Here is a 23,581-nt window from a genome sequence, read left to right on the forward strand (position 1 = left end):
CTTAGAAAATGTATATTTATAGCAGTTAACGGTGATTAGAAGTAACATACAATAAGTATAATTACGATTAAGTCAAAATGACTGATATATATTTATACAAGGTGAATCTTAAAGAATTGCAAACATTTTCAGGGCTTGCAAACCTCGATAAAATGAACACATTTTCTCTTTATCCCTTTTCAAAAAAGTTCAAAATAATCTAGTCATTTTACTTAAAAACCTAAAAAAAAATTGTTTAAATTATGAGAAATATTGATTTTTTGGTTTTCCTTCTTGTAAATCTACTACCTATGTTGCTATGTTATGAAGATATTATGTTTTTAACCAAACATTTTTTTTTCGAAAAATACAATATTTCCAAAAATATTCTTTTTTTTTCAAGAATTAATCTTCATAGACGTGTTTCTGGGATCAAAGTATGCCACTTCTAAAAATATTTTCACTTATTTAAGACTTACCCTGTATATAAAAGCAATCGACTCATTGACATCACGATATCTTGAAAAGTACAAAAGAAATGTCAGAATGAGATCAATTTTGATTTACATATTCGATATAGTCGCTTACTGAGAACGAATTTTTCTCAAATTCCATCCAAAGTATTTTATTACTCGGAAAATTAAGAAAACGCTTTTGTAGCCCCTGTATAAAAATGCCATATGACGACATTAAATCTTCAAGTAATAAGTTTGAATTTATTCACAGAGAGATTTTTTTTTATATAAAACTAATTTATTTGGAATATCCAAAGTTAATTTCTTAAAAATTGAATATAATATCTATAAAATTTGAAAAAATGGCAGAATTATAAATATACAAAAATTGTGTTTAAAGCCATAGTTGAAATATGTCTTGGCAACAATTTAGGATATACAGGGTGAGTTTCCTACGATGTTCTCTATGGGCAACTCGGAAACTACTGGAGATAGAGAGTCGGTTAAATGGGGAAAGAATTGCAGTTTTGTGAGGTCATAAATATGCGCCTTTCAGATTTTTGAAAATGTTCATGGATTACTAGATATTTCGAAAAAAACAAAACTTGTCTATTTTAAAAATTGTCCCTAATTCCATTATAATCTATTTAGACAAAAAGCGTTCAGATAAAAGTTGTAGATAATCACATTTCTAATGAGATTGTGTTCTCCGATTTTTTCTAAATCCTGTTATTTTTGACATATGACACAAACATATGTTTTTTTAAATGGAAACCATAGTTGGCCATGACTTCATAAAAAGCGCCATTTTTTAAGCTTTTCACCGATATAAGCCATAATATGTTTCTTTTACAAAATTACTGAGTTATAGCCAATTCTTATCTTTCTTGACTAATTTCACTTAGTTAGCCATGGAAACAAGTTCAATCGTCGTTGCTCTCAGAAATGTGAAATTGTCACATCCAATCTTTGTAAATTAAAATAAAGAAAAATTGTAAATATTTTTTTAAATGAAGAAAAGCGTGTAGGATTATTGGTTCAACTTTTCTTGACCATACAAGATACGTTGACCAGTGAAAGTTACTTACGTTTTTTAGGGAACGGTTTCCAATGGTGTTCCAATTTTGTTATGATTTATAACTTATAAAAAGACAAAATACATTATTAAACGGCTCTTTACAATTTACATTACACAAACTAAAACTTAAAAAAATAATCAATACATACACTTTAAGTTATTTTAGAAAATGTCCAAAAAATCCGCAATTGATTTGAGTACATAAATGCATCTTTTTAAAACTGAATTTCTAGCTATTGTCACAGAACGACCGGTCGACTTAATTAAACTTCTCCTGTTCCGCCTCTTCGAGTGCCTTTCATAAGTTCATAAGTTCTTTTGTAAACCTTGTTGTTAACCATACCGCATAAAAAAAATCTAAAATGGATAGGTCAGGTGACCGAGGAGATCCAAGCAATTGGTCCATCTCTTTCTATCCCTGAGTCGACATAATTATTATAATAACATAATTTGTAACATTTCTTACATTGTGGGGTGGGGGGGGGGTTGGTGTGTCATAATGAAAGTCATGTTGCAACCACTCTATTAATGCGCGAGTATCTAAATTTAACTTTTCTAACATGTCTTGAAAACCGTTCTCCAAAAAACATAAGTAACGTTCACCGGTCAACGTATTCTCGAAACTGTATGGCCAAGAAAAGTTGAACCAACACGCTTTTATTCATTTGAAAAACTCGTATTTACAATTTTTGTTTATTTTAATTTACAAAGACTGGACGTGAAAATTTCAAATTTCTGAGAACAACGACGATTGAACTTGTTTCCATGGCTAACTAAGTGAAATTAGTCAAGAAATATAAGAATTGGCTATAACTCAGTAATTTTGTGAAAGAAACATATTATAGCTTATATCGCTGAAAAATATTCATCCCCCCGTTTTTGGACACTCATCGTTTTTCCCATGTGTCCTTCAAATGTTACTTGCCTTGTTTTATTCAAATTGTAACAATCCAATATTACATATACCATTGTAACAACCAAATACTACATAATACGAAATAATTTGAAAATCACAAGTGTCATAAATACTGCTCTTTCTATTCTCTACTAGTTATTGGTTGTAGTGGATCCTCTCTTTGACGCTCTAGTTAAATATTCATTCAGAGAAGGCAGAAGTCTTCTAATTTTCAAAAAAAAAGTAGTCTATATTTAAATAGATTTGGCACTATTTGGTAAAATTTACTTCTAATTTTATTCATTTTGAGGCATTAATAAGAAAATGCAAATCTGAAATAAGAAAGCTCTAGTCCAATCTAAACACCAACTATACTTGTATTCATTTAAAACTTCCCAATATGGCGGACTTCAGTATGGGAGGCTTAAAAAACGAAAATCTCTAAACTGGAATCGACTGTACTTCAAATCGTTCATATTGATATAATCTGTGGTAAATCCAATTGAACTCTGACACTTGGCTGACATTGACGTTTACTGTTATTATTTTCATTATTTTTTGAGTTTTTATTCACAAATTCTACTTGATTTTGTTCTTTTATTTAACCTGCAGTACTAATTATATAGTTATAAATAATCTTTTCACCGATCAAGAATTGACGAATAGGCTGGAAGATATTCAAATGTGTAAACGCTTAAAAACGTATTAGAAAACATTGACTCGTTCACAAATTCGTGAAAATAAATTAGTCCAGATGTTTGTAAAAAGGTCTCTAATTAATTTGAGAAGTTTCCTCGTAATTTTCAGGTTTGTAATATATGTACTATATGATAATAAATACATTAAAACTCTTATATTTCAGGAAACAGCGCGGGCATTACAGATTGTTGTAAATCAGTTTTAAAATATAAAGAAGGTTTAAAACAGGTTTAAAAGTTGAGTTAGTAGAAGACCTAAATAAGGTAATGTTGGTAATGGGACCAAACATCAAATAACACTTGAAATATATAATTATGTACAATAATTGTAAGTAGTTTTTATGAATCTGTTTGATATCTATTGCATTGTTTTTATATTTCTTGAAATATATATATATTTTTTTTACTTTACAGGATAAACAAAGAATAATAAAAAATATAGTTAGTCACTAAAAGCACTTAAGGTTTGTAATAGAGGTAGTTAGAATATCAAACACCAAACCAAACCAAAAATTATGTTTTATTTTACTGGTATTCCTCACATTTTGAAGGAAAGTCATTTCATAAATAAGCAGGACATTGTATAGTACACTCTATATTAATAATTGTTTTTTATCCTATACTTGTTAGTTAATGCATCACTTACTAGGTATAAAATTTAGTACTGATTAACCTATAGTTGTGGTTGTGATATATTCTGATGTGTTTCTGGCAATTTAAAATAAGTCAATATTTAAACAAACATTTCTGGCTTTCCTGACAGGAGTGTGGACACAAATTTAATAAAGGTATAATGTGGATAATGTTCTGATTATTACAGTTTGCATGGATGTTTTTTTGTATGTTGTTATTTTTAATAAAGTATATTTAATGAGTTTTTGAGTATTTCTTTTTCCTTCAGAGGATTGTGTTCTAATCTTTATATATTATAAATTTTCATAAATTATATCTACAAAATTTATTACCTTATAACTATTTAAATAAGATGTTTGAAAATATATCGCTGTTTTTGCACACATCAATTCAATTTGTGATTAACTGTACTGAAATAAAAACAAATTAAGTGAAATGGGGTGATCTATCAACTATAACATGAAAAGCATGATCCTATTTCCAAGTCTTCTATTAATTTCACTTATTAAACAACTATAATTATTCAATAATCTTGATAATTCTAGAACTCTCAGATATCGTCAAAACATGAAAACAAAAATTTACTTCCTATAGTTCTTACGTCCCTTTAACTGAAATATAAGAAATAGGGGTGTTAATATTCTCACTGAGAAAGTTTATAAAATACCTTTAAGTAAAATCTCTTCGGATCTGCGGTAAAATGCCTTTATTCTTATTAAATAATTTCAATAATCTATGTTTTTATTTATGACAACCATCTAATAACCTAACTTTAACGTCAACTTGACAATCCTGAAAAATATTATTGTTAACCAAAGAGTAAATCAATTTCTGAATTCACTAACGCCAACTTATTTTTCATTAAAAAAAAATTACCAATTTTCGTAACTAGGTCGGCCATATTGAGGAACTTTTAAAAGAATAGTACTATACTTCACTGTAGAAACAAATGCATTGTAAGTAGAAGCATTGTTTTTCTCCCGGGTGACAAAAATCTCGTCGCTGTTTTTGCTGCTTTCCTTCAGTTCCATTCTACATCCGGAAATTCATTAATAAAACGAAAGAACTAAGGCGGAAGTTGATTTGTTTTTGGTGAAAATTAATTTTGTATGTCGTAAAACTCTCCGCCAGGAGAGAAGATGAAAAGTAAAGGGAACGAAATACACGAGTTCAAAACTGATGATGGCTTTAAAATGGCCTTTGTCTTACGATCTTCATTTAACTAAGTTGGACTCAAAAGAAAGGTTTGCAGAAATTTATTGGTCGTTGATTTATTCCAGTTTTAGTTAAATAAAGTACCGAATCCAAATTTTGATTAATTATTATTTTTTTCCATAGCAACTGTTAAAATCGCCTTATATTTATCAAAAATAGTAGATACAATAGTAAAAAATGATAGCAGCGAGGATAGGTTAAAGCAGAGAATAGGTACATTAAAGAAATGCTAACTTCATGTTAAAAAATGGAAACAGACGCCACCTGGTTTCGCCTGGCAGTACTAGCTAAATTGAGGGGAATTGGAGAGGCGGGGCTTAAAAGAGGGGAAATTTAAAAAAAAAATTTTATAAGTATCACTGACTTACTGTTTAAAGTTAATAAACATATTTTTTATTACTTTTATATAAATTAATGTATTAAAAAATATGTCTATTAACTTTATACAGCAAATCAATGACATTATTAAAGACTTATTATTTTCAGAGAAAATTCATAGTAAATAAATTACACATTATTATACTAAACAATATCATTTATTTGTTAGAGCTGCGATTTATATTACAATAATATTGAAATATATATATTTTTTTAACAATGAAAAAGAATATCACGGAACCTGAAAAAGAAAGATGATCAATTAATGACTTAAATTAGTTCAAAATACATTTTGCAAATAACTAGTGAATTGGAAAGATAAACATACTATTAAAAAGACATTTTAGAAGTATGTTATCATCTATTTGCTGATAATACATAAGTATATAATAGGTAAATAACATGCATAAGGCACTATGATACAACTACCTGTATCATGATAACACACTAATATCACAAAAAATATATGCTAATTTAAATTCCTTTAATGATCTAATGAAACACTATCTAGCCTCAATGCATGCCATTCCAAAGGCAAAAAAAACTGTTATACCAAATAAATATAAGCTGAATAAAACATAAACCAAGCCAACGTGCATAAACAACCAAAAATGCATCAAAAATACTACTTTTTTGTCATACGCTCCCAAAACAGCTATTTTACGGACTCATTTCAGTCCGTAAAATGTTTCTTTCGGCCTAGGCCGTAAAGGTCGTCATGGCAACCTTTATGGACTAAAATGTCTAAATTCGTTATTTGGTTGTTTTATTTTGTCATTCGAAATTTGTCACAAAATCACATAAAATTATACATATATTTATAATTAAATTATTAAATACTAACAATATCAAAAGCTAAGTTATTTGTTTAAAGTAAGTACCTAGGTACCTATTTAAAAGAGGCTTTTAAATTAAAATATTCTTAAATTACAGTCACAAACAAGACATAATCATGTGGTACATTTTTTTGGCCTAAGACAAGCATATTTTCTAAACAACTCAACTGGATTGACAACGTTCCCTTCGTTCACCACCGGAAACACTCTTTTGATATTAGTTTTGTATCCGCAAGGGTAACTAAAGGCAGCTGTTGTCTTTTTCTATGATGTCTTGCACTCGTAGAGTACAATTCTTCTCTTCTACATGCTCCACAAAGGCCAATGACAAGAGCTACCTAAAATCAAATACAATGGAATAAGAAACCATCTATATATTTTAAAAATCATTATCGCAAACTTACCTTAGTAAGTAAATAAGTTTCATCACTAGCCGTGGCCAAAAAATCACCGATCTCTTTTATGGACAAAACCTTAGACTTTTTAGGCTCGTAACCAACCGAATTCCTCTTCAAAAAAGCAATAAGTTTTGGAAATTTGTCAATATAAATATCTTCTTTAACACTTAACACTGCTCTCAGCATGGAATATTTCGACCAAATTGACGATGGTTTGAATGTTTGTGACTGTAATTTAAGAATATTTTAATTTAAAAGCCTCTTTTAAATAGGTACCTAGGTACTTACTTTTCGTGGAAATAATTTAGCAATACATCTTCATTTACAACGAATACGCCATTTTGTCTTTCCATTCATTAAAAACATCATATTCTTTCTGGTAAATGGCACGAGACTTCACAGGAAGTAAATCCAACACGATTTCTTTGGCCTTATTAGCAATATGTTCGGGATTTTTGGAACATTTTAAAATTGTTGATGAATTTGTGTGATTTTGTGACAAATTTCGAATGACATGTCAAAATGCGATGAAATAAACAAACTCGTTACTAAGATATGAATTTATAAGCCAACTTTTTCAAACATTATAATTTCAAATATGGAAAATTTGCAAATATGCGTTCTAAAAAACTGTAAAAAGCGTATGACAAAAAATAGTGTATGTAACACGTACCTAAATTATGTTTTTTAGGACTCATCTACTATTTCGGCAAACAGTAATGATTCGTCCTAAAAAACATCATTTTAGGTACTAGTTACATAAATAGCTATTATCAGATCATACCCTTGGATATATTATGTATTTTATATATCGCACATCCCGTTCAAAAGTTTACTAACTCAAAATAGAGAATATAGAGAACATTGTCAGGAGAAGTAAAAGAAAATTTAAGTTAAGGCAATATGCTCCTTTTTGCATATTAACGGCCAAATAATATAATGTTGATTTAATAAAATTTTACTGGCATCCTTCTGAGGTATAAATCAGATTAAAAGGACATTGTTTTTTTAATAATTGTTTGTTTTGTAAACATTTTTTGAAGACAATACAGTTTTAAATGGGCTGTGCGATATAAACAAGGATCTTACTATTATTTGAGGTTAGAAAGTATTTAAATAATATAAAACATAATCAAAATCATTTTTCATCATAAATTATAGAGGTACTTACGTGTTTTGATATTATTATCAGGAAATAATACGTTTAGTTAAACAGGTACGCTGCCAGGCAAGTTCTATCGGCGGGTCTTTGCAAAAGTTGAAATCTAAAAATACAAAAATACGTTTACATCTTAGTTGTATTTACGAATAAAGTATTTGTGTGTAATTTCCGACTTACCAGTTAACTGAATAATCGCATAAAATACATCCAAATGGTAATTTGATATTGTAAAAAAGCAAAATTGTTTTAAATCACTTGCCAGGACAGCCCGGCCAGCTTCTTTGTTGGCAAAATGGCCGCGGTATCATGATTTAAGCAATGTGAGTGACAAAGAAAGCCCAATGCCTGGCAAATGTTGCTTTCTTTGTCGTTGGTCCTGGCACGTTTAAATTTGACTGTTGCCTGTTTTCCCATAAAAGTGACACCCCCGTGGGTTAAAGGATAGGACAACTAAAAGACAGATTTATTTATTTTTCAAATTACATAGAAACTATGGAGGCTAGAAGGAGGAGGCGAATCGAACGCAAAAATTATGGGCCCAGTTTTTGAGAACTAAATGAAGTTCGAAAATCGCCGTTAGGGGCGCATGTGATCCGACAGATAATATAATATAAATAAATACACAGCTTCTTATGGCAAGAATTACTATTTTGTTATAAATTATAGAGTTCAGTTAATATTATGACATAAAGTAAAAATACAGAAATTTTATTATACAACATGCATTATTTAGTCCTTTTTAACATTAATTAGCCTATTTAATTTAACAAAATTTATTGATATTGGTTCGATCCATAGTTTAGATTTCCTGAACTAAACATAGTTAAAGTACAGGGTGGGTCAAATTCGACGCTTTTAAATGGAAACACCCTTTTCTATAGGAGATAGACAAAAACTAATATCGGTGTCTGGAGCTCAATTTTCATCAAAAACATGATGGTGTAAACCGCACATCAATATCTGTTACCGTTTCGGAATTACGGGGTGTTATACAAAAAGGTGCATTTTTAACAAATCGCTGTAACTTTTTTGCTATGAAAAATTTTGTATTTCTATGAAAACGTTTCCAAAGCACTTTTTTACGTAAAATTTAATGGTTTAAGTATAATTTTTTTAAAATTAATAATTTATGAGTTATCGACAGAAAAATTGATTTTTTATTTGGGACACCCTCTATATTTTTAATTAACTGAAAATAATTTAAAATTACCTTTCCAAAAATATAGCACACTTGATATTTTGTTATAATCCCCTTCGAAGTACAGAATTTTTAAAAGTTCGCCACTTTTAACTAGTAGGCTTTGGACCCCTTATTGATGATATGCCCTTAATGGAACTGGAAAACATATTTTTCCAGCAAGACGACGCACCGCCTAAGAACGTTGAAGTTATCAGCAAATTTTTGCAGCCAATTTCAAGAATAATTGAATAGCTAACCGAGATCCCAGCCGTTGGCCATCGAGGCCACCTGACTTAGTGCCCATGGATCCTATGGATATATTTGCGGAAGAATAAAGGTTCCTTATTCTTCCTTATAATCTACACAAGAATTAGAAATACTTAGCAGTTATGAGAGGGCATCTTTCACCCCCACTGAGTTAAAGAATTCCGCGAGAAATGTTTTAAAACTGCCCCGTCTGTCCATAACAGAAGACGGTCGATATGTCGAATAGCAAAATCTCATGTCTTGGTTTGCTATTTATTTTTATTACCTATTAGATATATTTTAAATGTGTTGATGTTGGTTAAATATATTTTAAATTGTTATAAAACTCTGTATCTCTCATAGCAAATATTATTTTCCTTTTAATTGATGCTCACAGCTAGAATTTTTTTGCGTTACAGCCAATGCCGTTCAAAGCCTACTTATTTAAAGCGGGCGAATTTTTATATACTCTATATCTCGAAGACGAATCGAGCAAAATATCAAGTGTGTTATATTTTTGGAAAGGTAATTTTAAATTCTTTTCAATAAATTAAAAATATACAGGGTGTCCCATATAAAAAATCAAATTTCCTGTTGATAAATCTTAAATTGTTAATTTTAAAAAAATTATACTTAAACCATTAAATTCTGCATAAAAAAGTGCTTTGAAAATGTTTTCATAAAAATACAAAATTTTCCATAGCAAAAAAGTTACAGCGATTTGTTAATAATGCATATTTTTGAAAAACACCCCGTAACCCCGAAATGGTAACAGATATCGATATGCGGTTTGGTTTGGTTTGATAAAAACTACCCCTTACATGAAAAATTAGGTGGACATGAAAAAAGTGATGTTTCAGTATAAGTTACAAATTGGGAAGCTAAATGAGGCAAATGAGGTATTTTTCAAACCACCCCGACCCACCCCTAGGTATCACCCCCTCACTTCTAATCTCATCAATGCCATTTTGAAGCTAAAAATAAAAAATGTAGATAATAAAAAAGGCAATACAAAGATGTTTTACTAATCGTTCAGCCTAATTTTGCGATAGCGCAAATTCTTCCTTATCATCTATTTTTTTACTTTCAACAAATAGGAGTGCATTTTCAATACTCTTCTGACAGATGTTCGAGGTATATCTGTGATTGATGCCAACTGGCGTGTTGATGCTTCTGGATTGACCGATACCTGATCAATAACTTCCATCTGCATTTCTTCATTCAGTACCTACCCTGGGCCCTATCCTTTTTTTTATTTTTGACCGATCCAGTTTCTTGAAACTTTAGAATCAAATCTCTAACATAAACGTAACATAACCGTTTTCAAATAGCACATACCTTCAGCACCATAAAGAAAAACTATTTGAATTCTTTCTTCCACAGTATAAACCATTTTTCTTTCAAATAAGCGAATCAAATAAAGATTTAAAATAACACCAAATTTACAAACGATTGATAATCAATAGAAGACAGTGCAAAAACGCAAAGATTTTTTAAGAAAACGTTTTAAGATTCCTGTTTGTTGAAAGTAAAAAAATAGATGATGAGGAAGAATTTGCGTTATCGCAAAATTAGGCTGAACGATTAGTAAAACATCTTTGTGTTGCCTTTTTTATTACCTACATTTTTTATTTTTAGCTTCAAAATGGCAATGGTTTCAAAATGGCATTGACGAGATTAGAAGTGAGGGGGTGGCACCTAGGGGTGGGTCGGGGTGGTTTGAAAAATACCTCATTTGACTCATTTAGCTGGGTCCCAAAATAACTTTTTTCATTAATGTCCACCTAATTTTTCGTGTAAGGGGTAGTTTTTCAATTTCACCCTAAAAACTTTATGATCATCGTTTAGCATTTTTTATGGGTTTTCAAAAAGGCGCCACAAATGGGGTGTTGCCATTTAAGATTTTCAAGTGAGTAGGGTAGGCCGGTGTGGTTAAAAAAATGCGTCATATATATTCCCCCTTGATATTATAAAAACGGTATTTTTTATTTATTTGATATCTTTTTTGGTTTAAGAATTATAGCCATTGTAAGTTTTCAGTGGCCCATCCTGTATACTTTATACTAAATGTTATTTTGTTCTAATAAATTTAAAAGGAGAAAATATCACAGTTACAGAATGATTAATTTATATTAAATCTTTAATATTTTTGATGGGATTTTTAATAAACGTCCACATGACAAATGCTCGCTCGTTTTAAGTTAAGTACGAAGAAAATGAGTTGGCAGGTAAAACGGAATAAAAACCAGCGAAATGTTAAATCTCCTGTTCATATATCACGAGGGACGTCATTTCGTCCGTTAATTTCTTGGACGTTCAAGCGCGAACGCAAGAAAAACACGGGAAAACACGGGAATATCGTATTTTGCTCACCTGCTTTAGGCCCATTTAGCAGAACTGCCAGCTGTTACATTTTCTTTTTATTTAACTCGTGAAAAAAGAGTTTCTTTAATGGTTTGTGAAGTGGATCATTGAAAGGGTAGGTAGGGGAAAAAGTATAAAAACCTAAAAGTTTATCTAAATTCTAGAAAAGTTTATAAACATATTATGGAAGAAAAAAACATGATGTTTTGGCAGTACATGTACAGGGTGGGTCAAATTCGACGCTTTTAAATGGAAACACCCTTTTCTATAGGAGATAGACGAAAACTAATATCGGTGTCTGGAGCTCAATTTTCATCAAAAACATGATGGTGAAAACCGAACATCAATATCTGTTATCATTACAGTTGAGGGTTGGAACCTTTGGTGTTACACAGCAAAATAAAATTACACTAAATCAATACAATACACCAAAACACTTTTACTTTTACACTGGACGCGCGTTTCACTAACCATGTTAGCATCATCAGCAGATGATTATAAACTAAAGTACAATCTACAAGTTGAGCGTTTATATACTCGCCCAGTAGGTACCGAGTGGGCGTGGCAAAATCTAGCCAACCGAGTCAGAGCCAACTGAGCGTAACAGTTAATTTCCGCCACTAGAGTAGTAGGAACAAAGAAATTGAAGGAATTGGACCGTTGACTCTGTTCATACTATCTTTACATTTATTAATTCTGATGCTTTCATATGCATCTAATTGCCTGTAATTTGAGACTTGTTTAATTAATTTTAAATTATTAAGATCTATACAATGTTCTTTATCAACAATATGTTCGGCAACGCAAGATTTATCCGGTCTACCATATCTTATCTGAGCTAAATGTTCTTTAAATCTAGTTAATATTGATCTTCTAGTTTGCCCAACATATTTCTGATTACAATCTTTACAATAAATTTCATAAATACCCGACCTTTCCAGTGGAGGTCCTTTGGATTACCTAATAATTGTTGTAATTTATTATTAGCACTATACACAAGTTTATAATTGACATTCTTAAAAATTCCTTTTAGACCACGGGATAACTCTCTATCAAACGGTATTGAAAAATATTTAGACGTATCTTTCTCCACTTGAAAAGTCGAATTTTCAGAAATCATTAACCTATACCTACGTTTTCTAATTAATTTATCAACTAGTGAAGGAAAATTTATTTTTTATTTGGGACACCCTCTATATTTTTAACTAACTGAAAAGAATTTAAAATTACCTTTCCAAAAATGTAGCACACTTGATATTTTCTTATAATCCCCTTCGAAATACAGGATTTTTAAAAGTTCGACACTTTTAACTAGTAGGCTTTGAACCCCTTATTGATGATATGCCCTTAATGGAACTCGAAAACATATTTTTCCAGCAAGACGACGCACCGCCTCTGAACGCTGAAGTTATCAAGAATAAATGGATAACTAACCAAGATCCCAGCCGTTGGCCATCGAGGCCGCCTGACTTAGTGCCCATGGATCTAATCCTATGGATATATTTGCGGAAGAATAAAGGTTCCTTATTCTTCCGTATAATTTAGACAAGAATTAAAATACTTAGCAGTTATGAGAGGGTATCTTTCACCCCCCCTGAGTTAATGAATTCCGCGAGAAATGTTCAAAAAGTGCCCCGTCTATCCATAACAGAAGACGGTCGATATGTCGAACACCTGTAGCAAAATCTCATGCCTTGGTTTGCTATTTATTTTTATTGCTATTAGATATAGTTTAAATGTGTTCATGTTGGTTAAATATATTTTAAATTGTTATAAAATTCTGCATCTCTCATAGCAAATATTATTTTCGTTTTAATAAATGCTCACAGCTAGATTTTTTTGCATTACAGCCGGTGACGTTCAAAGCCTACTTATTCAAAGAGGGCGAATTTTTATATACTCTATATCTCGAAGAGGAATCGAGCAAAATATCAAGTGTGTTATATTTTTGGAAAGATAATTTTAAATTCTTTTCACTTATAATATCACAAGAGCTTAAATTATTTTCGGAAATTTTTTTGAGGGCACGATAATTTTCCTAAAATATTCGTGCCCGAAAGAAAATTTCCAGGAATAATTTAAGCTTGCGTGGTATTCGGTAAGAAAATTTCACACCTAAATTTGAAAAAAAAATATTAATCCAACATGACATTTTAAAATAATTTCAATTTGTTAAGTTGGCCAAGGTATTAATAATTGTGTTTTTAATATTAATAAAACCTATAATTACTAAATGTGTTTCGTTATTATTTTGCTATATTAGTCGATATCCTTAAAGATTTGGCATTGAAGATAATTCAACATGAAATAAATTCTAAAAAAATCATATAGATATATCCATCATATTTCGTTAAATAGAAAAATACCAGCTTTAGTTAAATAAAGGCGGCAGAACTATATTTTTTAGACCATGGCAATTTCGAAGAAATTCATATGTAGGTATATCTAACATATTTCCTTAAATAAAAAATATTACCAACCTTAGTTGCATCAAATGCTAAAACTCAAATGGGTAATATTTCAATATATAGACATTGTAGTTCATTCACATTATAATTGTAGATCTTATGTTTACCTTTTCAACTGTCAAAAAATTTCCACTAAAGTTTCGTGGCGCCTCGAAAAAATTTGCGGAAATTTTTTCAGTTGCCATGGTAACTAGTCAACATTAAAGCATGTTATTGGTTGAAAAGTAGAGGTGTGAAATTTTCAATAAATTAAAAATATACATTGTGTCCCATATAAAAAATCAAATTTTCTGTTGATAATTCTTAAATTATTAATTTTAAAAAAAGTATACTTAAACCATTAAATTCAGCGTAAAAAGGTGCTTTGAAAATGTTTTCATAAAAATACAAAATTTTCCATAGCAAAAAAGTTACAGCGATTTGTTAAAAATGCATATTTTTGAAAAACACCCCGTAACTCTGAAACAGTAACAGATATCGATATGCGGTTTTCACCATCATGTTTTTGACAAAAATTGAGCTCCAGACACCGATATTAGTTTTTGTCTATCTCCTATAGAAAAGGGTGTTTCCATTTAAAAGCGTCGAATTTGACCCACCCTGTACATTTTTTTTGTTATGCTTTATGCTTCTGAGACATGGACATTGTTGGCAGCTGAGAGACGACGCATTGACGCCTTCGAGATGTGGTGCTGGAGGAGGATGTTGCGAATACCATGGACAGCACATCGCACCAATGTGTCGGTCCTTAATGCAATTCAATTACCACAAAGACTTTCCAGCACTGTCTATAAACGTAACATTTCCTTCTTCGGTCACGTTAACAGGAGCAGGCATATGGAGAGACTTATAATGCAGGGAAGACCTGCAGGATCCCGTCGCCGAGGAAGATCGCCAACCAGGTGGGTGGACATGGTTGAAAAATTATGAATACCAACCTGGAGGGTGCCGTTCGAAGAAGAAAAAACAGAGAAAACTGGAGACGGGCGGTGCGTGCGGCCGTCAGGTTCTTAGAGCCAGAACCAGAGCCACTATTCGTCGTACGCGACGTACGGACTTACATTTTTTACCCAAGTGAAACACCCCTGAGGTAATGTTGATGTAGTATCAAGAAAAAAGTTGTTTAGAATTCGACTTTACGTCTACCTGTCTATTTTAAAAATAAGGCTAATATAAAAAAAATAAAATAATTTTAATTTAATATAATATATAATAAATAATTTTTTTTTAATAAAAATAATTTTTAAAATAATAAGAGTTTTAAATGGCTTCAACGTTTTAGTCTATCTTTGATATATAAAAATCCTTATTTAAAGCACGTATTTCATCTTATTTACTATAAGTAGGTTTAGGTGGGACCCTTCACTGTAGCCACCCGGTCCTATTGTGCTCACTCCTACACATATTTTAAAAGATAAAAAAAAATTCATCCTCAAGACTCAACATTTTAACATAAGCTAATATGTCAAAAGGTTACCATCTAGCATCTTTGCTTACCCTTACGTACACATAACGGGCTTTATGGTTTCATCACCTTTCATACCGAGTCGCAATTCGGCGTCTTGTGCAAGTAAAAAACATCGTAAAAATGTATATTTTAAAATACCTAGTTTCGGAGATAGAGGGTATAGAAATGTTATTTTTATAAACATATTTGGAAGAAGAAAACCAGTATATAATTTTTATTTCGTTTTTTTTCCAAATAATTTCTGAAGCAACGTCAATATTTGGATGAAAATTGGTGTCTGGGAGTTTTTTGATATGAGAAATTAGAAAATTTTTTAAATTAATTTTTTGCTTCTTTCATTTTGTTTATTTATATAAACCCTACCAAGCCTCAGCTCCATCTGTGGTAACGCAGATGAAGTAAATTTGTTTGTCCAGTAGGCCGCTGGTTTTATTTTTGGCGGTACGATCTGTGGTTGTCACAGCTGCCGCTAGATGGCGTAGAGCGTCTGGCACTTGCCGTAGTAGTACGTTTTGTACTCAAATGCTATTCTCTGCTTTTCGTTTGTCAGATCGAGGGTTACAGCAAAGTCGGCCTGACGATGGAGATGGAGATAAATCTCCGAAACCGGTCGTCGAATGGCTGTTTCCAAGCATATATGTAGGGTTTTCAAGGCCTTAATTTTTTGCTTCTTTCATTTTGTTTATTTGAAAAATTCTTTGAATAAGAAGACTAAGGAAGGAGCATATCAAAAATCTTAGGTACACCGCGATGGGCCTCAAATATGGCCGACTTAAATTCCGGTTTATCAGTGTCGTTCTAATTTTATTTAAAAAATGTAAAACTATGATGTAGGGTAGACGTGGGGTAGACTCAATAATTTGTTGTTTTATTTTACGTTGTGAATAAATGTTGGTAGTTATTAAAATTGTTATAAAAAATATATAATTCTAATAAAAATAGATAAGTTATAATAAGTATTTATTAATACAAACATCCGATACGCTACTGAAGCAGGTAAGTCAAATTAACGTATCTAAATTCTTTGACATCTAATCTTTGACAAGTAATAAATAAAAGCTAAAATGCAAGAAAAATATATAATTTAGTTAATTTAAGTGAATTTCATAAATGATCGGTTTACTACACGTATGTATATTATATTGTCACTTACTAGCGAAAAATTGTTCCATTATTTCACTCAATTTTTGCCGAGATCTACCGCACGCTACACAAGCAACTATTTTAGAGTCTTTTTCGATAAATCGCGATAGGGTCACTGTTAATTTAAGTTCTGCCACAATTTCCATCTAGATTTACTACCTTTATACAACTATCAGTAGTAGAATAAATAATAAATAACATAAAATAAGCTCCGTAAAGACTGACAAATCCACAAAATTTCAAATCAAATTCAAATGTGTCAAATGAATCGTCAAACAGAACTGTCAAAGATCCCCACCCTAGAGAGCTTTTATGGTGGCTTTTCCGCCCACCATGCATGAATACATGGATAGCATTATGCTCCTTCCTTAGTCTTCTTATTCAAAGGATTTTTAGGACAACCATAATTTCATGTTTTTTTTTTCAATTTTCTCTAAAACGGTATAGAAATTTGGAAAAATATAAACTGGATTAACCATTTTAGAACAACAAAAATTTTTATGCATCCCCATTTTTTCCAAAATATCAATAATAAAAAAGTTTTTCCTCTTGTAAAGACAATCCGTACTGTATATAAAATTGGCAAAAAATGACTTAATACAAGTTCTCCGAATTTTTTTTATCCCTTGATATTTTCGGTAACTTTATATATTAGTTTGTTGAATAAAATAAAAATGTAGATTCCTAGCCTCATTCTCTCAGGAGCAGACGTGACTGACAAAAAATAATAAATAAGAACCGAGAAAGAAATACCGGAAGACAAACTTTTCAGCTTTCAGATATCCCTGGAGAAAAAATATCCGTATTTATAATATAAGATAAAAATATAAAAAGGTACTTTTTTTGTTTCGGAAATCCTGTTTCTCTTGCGTTTTTCCTGATTTTGCTAACAAAGGAAATTAAATAATTATAAACGCTTCAGGTATTACGCTAAAAGGATATTTTAAAATGAATGTTTTCGACAGGCAATTTTTAAATCTTGTTAAATTAATTCGGCTTGAGCCGAGGAAATAACTTTGAGATAACTTTTGCGGATAGAGTAAAACCAGAATTGTTTACCCCTAATTTAAATTAATGCATTATATGCTTCTAAATATCTTACAGATATTCTTTTTGGTCAACTTACCAACAACGCCCTCACAAATGTTGCACTTTATCTGAGATCGTATGGTTATTGTAAAACAACTGAATATTTTGTCAACGAAACTAAAAATAAGATTACTTATTTTGCGAAATACCCTTGGATTTAGAATACAACAGAATTGTAAACTAATAATATGGCTGATCATAAAATATGAGCTTTTAGATGGTTTCTTTCCATCGCCAGAAGCAAAAAATAAATTAGGCAATATTTATAATAGGTAATTTTAATTGTATCGATAGAACACTAGATCATTAGGGTCGTTCGGAGTAAAGGGAAACTAGGGGTAAATGAAAACACCTCGAATTGTCTATTCAAATATCCCGCTATTAAATTAAATATGTATGTTGGTAGCAGTGGAAACACTGTTGCTAAAATTTATATTGTATCCCAGCGGTGAATGGTTAAAGTTCAGGCGGATGAAACTGCCATTTGAATTTTGGAAACACGGCGGAGTTTCTGCCAGTAGAGGGATAGATGGCGCTGCGTAGAAATTTCATCTAAAGTCCCTAGATATTCATCTAGGGACTTTAATTCCATCATGATTTTATCAAGTCATCCACAGAGTATAGTTTAATTAACAATTCGTTTGATTCTCTGTGGAGTAATTGGAGTAGTTGAAAAATATAAATATTTATATAAAATGTTGATAATTTAACAGTGATGTGCTTTGTTACCCTATGAATAAACATTGATATGAAGTTGCTTTCGCCAGAAACAATTACAATTAAATAATTTAATAAAAATTTAATTTCTAAGTGACCCGGATCAGTTAGATCAGTAAAATAAATTGAAAAATAAACGTCATTCCATATTTGGCAATGTCTGTCAGTTTCTGTGAAGTGGAAGTGAATTGTGATTTGTTTTTATGGGAATATTTTACGGATTTTTGCGAATTTAGAGTATTTTGGACGATAGGATTGTGAAATTTAAAAGCCAAGTAGTTTAATATATAATATTAATTAATCCCTGTGATAATTTTTATGAAATTTCTCATAATCAAAACAAATTCTTTCAACAAAATGGCTGTCTCAGAAATTTGGAAGATCATTAATTTTAAAGTTTTATTTAAGTGTATTTATATCGAATCAAGAATTCGTATAACATATTAAACGCTTAATTTTAAAGGTTGTGCAGTAATTTATGTAAGTGTACGCTTTTAGATAAATATTAAATATACAAATTTGCAAAGACAAACAAGTAATTTTAAAAAGATCATTTATTTATTTAAACGAGTATAATCATTAATCATTAGGTTGAAAATATATTTGTATTTACTTATTTATATATTTTCTATACCCTTGTATTGTTTATAAGCCCTATATGTCCTGTTTTATTTGAAAAAAAAAAATGCTTCGAGTCATCGAGAATAGATTTAATAACAATTTTGTCCCTTGGCTTTGTGTATTATATTATGTGAATTGTAAGATGTTTCTATTTGAATAGGTCATTAAAGTTGAGATTAAAGTTATACCAAATTATATTCACGGTAACTATATGTCTTGTATATAATGAATAATTTATTTATAATTTATAACCTTTTTTATAATTACTTATAACTGATTGTATAAATTCTGATAACTTTTATATATACTTGTATAGTGTTGAATGTGTTATATATATAACATGAATTGTTATTGTGTTATTATTGTTGAATGTGTTATATATATAAGTTACAAATTTTTCGTGTTTTATTCTAATTTCAGGGATAATTTCAACCTAGATTATTAATTTATTTGTATCAAAATACATTATTTTTATTTTGTAAAATGTTTTGTTACAAATAAGTTCAAAATCTAGATTGAAATTACCAAATATAAGTAAAAAACTTATGAACTGGCAGTAAAGGTCCATTTAAAAATATGGCGCGAACTTTTAGTTCTGCCAGTAGCCCGCTTGGATCGCGTCGAGCGCGTGTTTCCAGGCTTTAACATAGGAGTTTTCATTTCTTTCAGTTAGTTATTCTGTGGGTTAAAGTGAATATAAGTCCATTTAAATAATTTACTACAATAAAATGTATCTAGCATTTTTGCCGAAGGGAACATTGATTGTTTCTTACGCTAGATAATATATGAACCAAAGGATCTGTTGACACTTGTTCACACTCTGTTATTTTTGTCCACACAAAGCGATTTTGAGATTGAGTTGATAATATTGATCTGATGAAAACTTAGACTTGTTTTTATTTACCCCGTGCATACACCGTGTTGGAGAAAATGGAAACACACGTTTAGGGTAAAAGAAAACATGTTTCCTTTCACCCCAAGCCAGGGGTGCCAGATCTCACGATTTATCGTGTGATCTCACGATTTCGTATCAAATCTCCCGATCTTACGATACGTACTGAGGCTTGAGGACGCCTGCCGAGACTTGGCAAGCATGTAAATGTAGCATCCTAGATATACACGATATTTTGTTTCTTACTAAAATTTGTATTATCAGTTGCTTTTTTAATCATAAAAGAAGCAAAAAAACACTAAATCACCACAACACGCTAAAAGACCTTTACTTTTTGTGTAAAAAAAGTGTTTTTGTGTATTGTGGTGATTTAGTGTATATTTTGCTGTTGTAATACCAAGTTTGCAACCCCAACTACTGTCATCAAAGAAGAGACAACCATACATCAATATAAGATACGATAAAGAATCTTACTCGTTAATATCTTTACACTATACAGGGTTCTTCACCACATACGACACGGAGTATTGTAGCTAAACGATGAGATTTTTACAAATTGTAAGTTTTCCGTTCGATGAAGGACTATTAGAGGTACAATTTAGAAATAATTTTACAAGATACAGTGTGTCCCAAATAAATAAAAAATATCAAAGTTGTATTTTTTTAAATGGAACACCCTGTATATTATTACATTTTTAGTTTCTACGATTAAAATAAAGGTAAATTTGATTAAGGTTTATTATACTTAAACCTTACCGTTTTTGAAATATTTTCAATTTTGTGAAATTGCAGTAAAAATTTTAAAGCTTCATTTCTCCAAGGGTATCAATGTTTTTTAATACTAAATATTTAATGAAGTTTATTTATTGATCAGGTATTGTGTTGCAATAATAAAATAATACTACCTTATACACAGTGTCTAAAATTTATTTTAAATAATTATTAGCTTCAAACGGCAATAACTTCTTTAATTTAAATGGAATGCCCTGTATATTTTAGGAGAATCAGATGCACAATTAAATTGTCTATCAAATTGTATTATACCATTTTTTACCTATCCCTTCAAGTTTTCGTATAAAATGCATTTTCTTATAATTTAGACCTCATTTATCAATATATCAATGGAATATTGACATTTTAGATTGTTTTTAAAGCAACAAATGTACAAAATGTACAGACTAGTAATATTATCGTTTTTAGCAAAACGATAATATTACTAGCCCATTTGTATGCAAAAAGAAAACTATTTAAATCTTTATAAAAGAGTATACCATTAATTAAATATAACACCATTATTTGCGCCCATATACTAATTAATTACATACTTAATTGTGTTCGTTATTAAATTATTATAAATAAATGTGGATTTGAGTCAGAAATCAATATAATAATAAGTTATCAAATTAAAGTCTCTGTTGTTATAAATAAGCATTTATTAAAAAATGAAATATCATTTTTAAGGTGTTACTTTTTATCACACTGTCTAATGCTCATACAAAATTCAGTTTTTTAGTATTTGGAGCAATTATTATTAATCAACGCAAACAGTCAGTTAATGTAGTTTGAATACTGGAATCATATTAATTGATCCTCTTTAACAAATATTTAAACAGTTTTTTTTTATTTTTTAATGAAATAAACGAATTATATCGACAATATTAGTATCTGTATTTCCTCTTTAAAAATTTGGTACATCTTTAAAAATAATCTAAAATGTCAATAGTCCATGGGTATATTGATAAATAAGTTCTAAATTACAAGAAAATGCATTTTCAACGGAAACTTAAAGAGATAGGTAAAAAATGGTATAATATAATTTGATAGACAATTAAATTGTGCATCTGATTCTCGTAAAATATAGAGGGTGTTCCATTTAAATTAAACAAGTTGTTGCCGTTTGAAGCTAATAATTATTTAAAATAAATTTTTAGACACTCTGTATAAGGTAGTATTATTTTTATTATTGCAACACAATAACTGATCAGTAAATAAACTTCAGTAAATATTTAGTATTAAAAACTTTGATGCCCTTGGAGAAATGAAGCCTTAAAATTTTTACTGCAATTTCACAAAATTGAAAATATTTCAAAAACTGTAAGGTTTAAGTATAATAAACCTTAATCAAATTTACCTTTATTTTAATCGTAGAAACTAAAAATGTAATAATATACAGGGTGTTCCATTTAAAAAAATACAACTTTGATATTTTTTACTTATTTGGGACACTCTGTATCTTGTAAAATTATTTTTAAATTGTACCTCTAATAGTCCTTCATCGAACCCAAAACTTACAATTTGTAAAAATCTCATCGTTTAGCTACAATACTCCGTGTCGTATGTGGTGAACAACCCGGTATAATTTTTTATGAAAAAATATATTGCCTGTCGGTATTTCATCAATGGATGATCAAAGGTTGGTTATGGACTGACAACAGGAGAGTGATTTACAAATTACAATGATTGACGCCAATGTTCACATTTAAAATAAAAGCACTGATAGCACTAAAAGCAATATAAAAATCGATATTTAATTGTTCTAGAATCACAAATACCTACGAGTTTGTATGAACTGCAATTTAATCCGGAGATGTTTTCTCTCCCTTTTTTTTCAAATAAACAGTAATTTAGTGGTAGTAACATCCTGTTACAATCCTTTTTTCCGTTAAAACCGAATTTTTATAGTATACTCGTATATTTCTCCATATTTCTTAAACATGGTAAATTAATAAGTTCACTAAAATTCAATTTATATATGTTTACTCTTCTGAATAGATTTTAAATTATATAATTAATGAAATAAATGTTTGTTGTTATATTACAAAAAATTATTACAATTTCAAATAAAAAGCTGTAAATCAGGCTGTTCAAAATTCAAATGTTTACATATTATATTCTCATAATATTTACAGAAATTAACTCAATAAATTAATTAGCATAACGTAAATAATAACAAAATGATTCGACTATATTGTTAACTAGAGAGTTGACAGTATTGATTATGGGGATTTATTTGTATCGTCTCTTATAAACTTTGACGCTCTATGATATTATAATCTGTTTCATAATGGCACTCGATTTAATTCATTGTTGTTAATTAAAATACTGAAAGTTATATCGAATTCGATGCTTGCCGATACTTGGCAAGCATGTAAATATACCTCAAGACTTTTGCAACGCGAATATAGTGAATATATTTAAGAACAAAGGAAGTGCATCAGACTGCGGAAACTACCGAGGAATTTCACTACTGGCTTCGGAGGAAAAATTCTTACAAAAACTATGTCAAACCGCCTGCACCCACATATAGAAAAAATCATCCCAGAATCGCAAACGGGTTTTCGCACCAACCGCGGTACCGTCGATTCCATATTCTCCATCGGGTAACTACAGGAAAAAGTAAAAGAGCAGCAGTCTAAACTGTCCGTTGCATTCATCGATCTAACAAAAGCCTTCGACTCTGTGAACAGAGATGCACTCTGGTATTTTGAAAGAATGAAATTTTTTAAAACTTCTTTAATTTTAAGGCCCATTAGTATTTTTCAAAGTAGAAACAATACATTTATCAATAAAGTTCTTTGCGTTTAACTTTTTTGCCTTGGGTAACGAGTTACAGAGTTGGTTAAAGCGTTTTAATGATTATGATCTTCAAACATCCTCCACACTTAA

At 30.2% G+C, this 23,581-nt stretch overlaps 1 protein-coding gene across 1 annotated transcript in view; it reads left to right on the plus strand.

Annotated features, from left to right (window-relative positions):
* Nucleotides 1–23,581, plus strand: part of LOC115876433 — a 106,732-nt gene that overhangs the window by 50,473 nt on the left and 32,678 nt on the right. The gene's annotated exons all lie outside the window — the stretch shown is intronic.

This window comes from Sitophilus oryzae, unplaced genomic scaffold (assembly GCF_002938485.1).
Source record: "Sitophilus oryzae breed Bouriz unplaced genomic scaffold, Soryzae_2.0 scaffold_1436_pilon_pilon, whole genome shotgun sequence".
Lineage (NCBI taxonomy): Eukaryota > Metazoa > Arthropoda > Insecta > Coleoptera > Curculionidae > Sitophilus > Sitophilus oryzae.